Here is a 4575-nt window from a genome sequence, read left to right on the forward strand (position 1 = left end):
AAATGGACTTCCACAATGAATGTTATTCTGAATGCAGCTCAAAGCCCCCAAAATGATGAAAGAAAAATAATATATGAAAAAATATTCCGTACAGAGAAGCTATAGGACGTCTCATGTTTTTAGCGGTTGTCATTCGTCCAGATATATCATTCTCAGTGAGCAGAGTTAGCAGATAGATTGGAAAAATCCAGGAAAGCAGTCAAACGTATTTTCAGATACCTAAAGGGTACTAAAAGTTATAGATATCTATACAATGGTGGGAGCAACGAATGTTTAAAAGCGGATTCAGATGCATTTTTGCAGAGACATTGATACTAGATATTCAACAACGGCTTGTTACTATATATATATCAGGCTGTCCAGTTACATGGACATCTCAAACGCCAGAATCTGAATATATTGCAGCTTGGGATGCCGCACAAGAAATAATATGGTAGAAAGGTTGCTTAAAGAAATTGATGTTGACGTTTCAAATCCAACGGAACTTTTTGTTGATAATAGAAAGTGCTATAAACTTGGAGCAATAATGATCATCACAAACGAAAAAAATATCACTGTTGTTTACACCCAATCAGAAAACCAGTTGGCAGATATTTTAACCAAACCCTTACCACGAGAAAAATTTTCAAGAAATCGACAAGGTCTGTGGGTAACGTCTTCGAAGTGAACAAAGAGTGGGGAGTGTTGAAGTAATCCATGTTCACTTCATTTTCGATTGATCTTTTTTTATGATTCCTTGGGAATCGTTGTTGATTGAACGAGTTTTAATGTCATTGTTAATACATATAAAATGTATCGTTTGTATATTCATGATTAAAACCTGGTTCAGTAGAGTTTACAGTTCGATTTCCTACAAATTACAACAGGTAATACTGCTGGACAATTCTATCTCTAACCCTCATTCCTTCTACAGCAAATTGTCCTCTCCATTTCTCCATGAAAGCCATTTTCAATACATTCCTTTCCCGAATATTCTGAGGGAATACTATACATTCTGCACCCATCACTTCAACTATTCGAATTGATACTTCATGTATTGCTCGATGAACTGCAGTTCGACTCAAACTGCAAAAAAGTTTCCTCACCAACACCCCTTTATAGCTACATCGCCAGCTTACAGTAGGTCGAGAGAATGAATTCATCTATATAGGCATAAAAGCATATATCCTACACTAATATTCTTCCCCTTTTGGACAGGTTTGAAGAACATAAATCTTTGTTGAGATAATAGATCAAGCATCAAAAATCTAGTCTCTGATAAGTTATTTGTCCCTATCTTAATAACTAAGCTTATATGTGTGTGTGTCTCCCTCAAGGTGGCTTGCAGAACAAGAATGGTTTAGAGTTCCAAACTTAGGTCTGCAGTGCTCTGTCCGTACAACAATTGTGATCGGTACAACAGCGGTTAACTACTAACTACTGCTACTACTGTATTAGGCATTCATGCAGGGATGTCTAGTCTTATAGCAATACTAACACGAGGAAGCGGTATTCAGATGAAAGAAAGCCTAAAATGATACAATTCATATTAGATGGAAACGGTTCACTGGAAGTGATGTCCAGGACGATACGTCTGGAGTCTGGACAGAATGATCAAGCTCATTCTCTGAATATAGAGTTGTCTCGTTGATAAATATCAACTCGCCTGTAGAGTCGTGTGGCCTATAGGTTCACTTTTCTCCCAAGAAGCCTAAATTAAAATCAGTAAGATTCTGTTCTCCATAAGCAATTGAATCCAACAAGTGAGTTGAATGTTTTACCAGCATCCAAATGCCAAGAATAAAAATTTCCTATTCTTATAAAAGATGATCATACTTGGTTAATCCGAAAAATCGAGAAGTTTAGACATAAACTCGAAAATTAGCAAATGGCTACCAAAAGTATCACAACAAATTTTGAATCTCGGCGGCAAGACATTCACGGAACCAAAGTCGTCAATTCACCGTTCCGTGTTCCGTCAGAGCACAGAATCCTTAAAGGGATTCGAATATGTGTTCGAATATAATTAATGCGTTCGAATATATCCTTATAGTTGTTTGTCAGTGAATGAGAACTAAACGAATGACGAGGTATTAAAATATCCCAAAACTTTCAAGGAAGTATTCATTGCAGGTTTAAATAGTCGTCGACCTCAAAACAGAACAAATGACAAAATGAAACCGTAACACCGTATAGGATGAAACTGATAGCATACAAAACAAAACGGGAAATTAACTCTAAACGGAAACCGATCGAATCAAACTCGAATCCAGTTAAAATATTCATAATTCCTTTCCCTAACATCTACACCTTTCTCAGTTGATTCCAAATTTGTTAACAAATCCCTTGATTTATTTGTCAGTTTATACATTTTATTCAACCGTTATTATAGGACTCCCCCTATAATACTGGCAGGGAGCCTTGAGCTCCTGAGGCCCAAAGTTTCAAATGTGAGAAGATTTCACTTTTCTAATTGTAAACAATACCAAAATGTTCATAATATATAAATTATATTACACCTATAGCACAAATGTTTCAATTCTAAGGGACTTTAATGAACCCAGGCTCCCCAAGGAAAAAAGGAGGATGTCTCTTCAATACTTGAGATGTCGCTGTTTTGTTTATACTTTACCTTAGATATAGCTATATGGCCAGCTTACAGTAGGTTGAGAGAATGAATTCATCTACATAGGCGTAAAAGCATATATCCTACACTAATATTCTTCCCCTTTTGGGCAGGTTTGAAGAACATAAACCAACCGTCAACATCGAAGACACCTTCAACATCAAAGACTATGCCCCAGAGAGATGATGTGGAACCACCACATAAGAGACACAAAAATGGACTTCCACAATGAATGTTATTCTGAATGCAGCTCAAAGCCCCCAAAATGAGGAAGAAAAATAATATATGAAAAATATTCCGTACAGAGAAGCTATAGGACGTCTCATGTTTTTAGCGGTTGTCACTCGTCCAGATATATCATTCTCAGTGAGCAGAGTTAGCAGATATTTGGAAAATCCAGGAAAGCAGCACTGGAAGCAGTCAAACGTATTTTCAGATACCTAAAGGGTACTAAAAGTTATGGAATTCTATACAATGGTGGGAGCAACGAATGTTCAAAAGCGTATTCAGATGCAGATTTTGCAGGAGACATTGATACTAGATATTCAACAACTGGCTATGTTACTTTATTATCAGGTTGTCCAGTTACATGGACATCTCAACGCCAGAATCTGAATATATTGCAGCTTGGGATGCCGCACAAGAAATAATATGGTTGAGAAGGTTGCTTAAAGAAATTGATGTTGACGTTTCAAATCCAACGGAACTTTTTGTTGATAATAGAAGTGCTATAAACTTGATGAGCTATAATGATCATCACAAACGAAAAAAATATCACTGTTGTTTACACCCAATCAGAAAACCAGTTGGCAGATATTTTAACCCAACCCTTACCACGAGAAAAATTTTCAAGAAATCGACAAGGTCTGTGGGTAACGTCTTCGAAGTGAACAAAGAGTGGGAGTATTGAAGTAATCCATGTTCACTTCATTTCGATTGATCTTGTTTTTATGATTCCTTGGAAATCGTTGTTGATTGAACGAGTTTTAATGTCATTGTTAATACATATAAAATGTATCGTTTGTATATTCATGATTAAAACCTGGTTCAGTAGAGTTTACAGTTCGATTTCCTACAAATTACAACAGGTAATACTGCTGGACAATTCTATCTCTAACCCTCATTCCTTCTACAGCAAATTGTCCTCTCCATTTCTCCATGAAAGCCATTTTCAATACATTCCTTTCCCGAATATCTGAGGGAATACTATACATTCTGCACCCATCACTTCAACTATTCGAATTGATACTTCATGTATTGCTCGATGAACTGCAGTTCGACTCAAACTGCAAAAAAGTTTCCTCACCAACACCCCTTTATAGCTACATTGCCAGCTTACAGTAGGTCGAGAGAATGAATTCATCTACATAGGCATAAAAGCATATATCCTACACTAATATTCTTCCCCTTTTGGGCAGGTTTGAAGAACATAAATCTTTGTTGAGATAATAGATCAAGCATCAAAAATCTAGTCTCTGATAAGTTATTTGTCCCTATCTTAATAACTAAGCTTATATGTGTGTGTGTCTCCCTCAAGGTGGCTTGCAGAACAAGAATGTTTTAGAGTTCCAAACTTAGGTCTGCAGTGCTCTGTCCGTACAACAATTGTGATCGGTACAACAGCGGTTAACTACTAACTACTGCTACTACTGTATTAGGCATTCATGCAGGGATGTCTAGTCTTATAGCAATACTAACACGAGGAAGCGGTATTCAGATGAAAGAAAGCCTAAAATGATACAATTCATATTAGATGGAAACGGTTCACTGGAAGTGATGTCCAGGACGATACGTCTGGAGTCTGGACAGAATGATCAAGCTCATTCTCTGAATCTATGAGTTGTCTCGTTGATGAATATCAACTCGCCTTTAGTGTCGTGTGGCCTATAGGTTTACTTTTGTCCCAAGAAGCCAAAATCCAATCAGTAAGATTCTGTTCTCCATAAGCAATTTAATCCAACAAGTGAGTT

At 36.9% G+C, this 4575-nt stretch overlaps 1 long non-coding RNA gene across 1 annotated transcript; it reads left to right on the forward strand.

Annotated features, from left to right (window-relative positions):
* Positions 1-2439: 2439 nt before the first annotated feature.
* On the forward strand, positions 2440-3660 carry LOC141487488 (uncharacterized). Its single transcript, XR_012468407.1, has 2 exons — positions 2440-2640; positions 2719-3660. It is a non-coding gene; the product is annotated as an uncharacterized lncRNA (long non-coding RNA).
* Positions 3661-4575: the final 915 nt, after the last annotated feature.

This window comes from Leptinotarsa decemlineata, unplaced genomic scaffold (genome assembly GCF_025532065.1).
Source record: "Leptinotarsa decemlineata unplaced genomic scaffold, Ldec_3_MD MMD2_P_RNA_scaffold_2, whole genome shotgun sequence".
Classification (NCBI taxonomy): domain Eukaryota; kingdom Metazoa; phylum Arthropoda; class Insecta; order Coleoptera; family Chrysomelidae; genus Leptinotarsa; species Leptinotarsa decemlineata.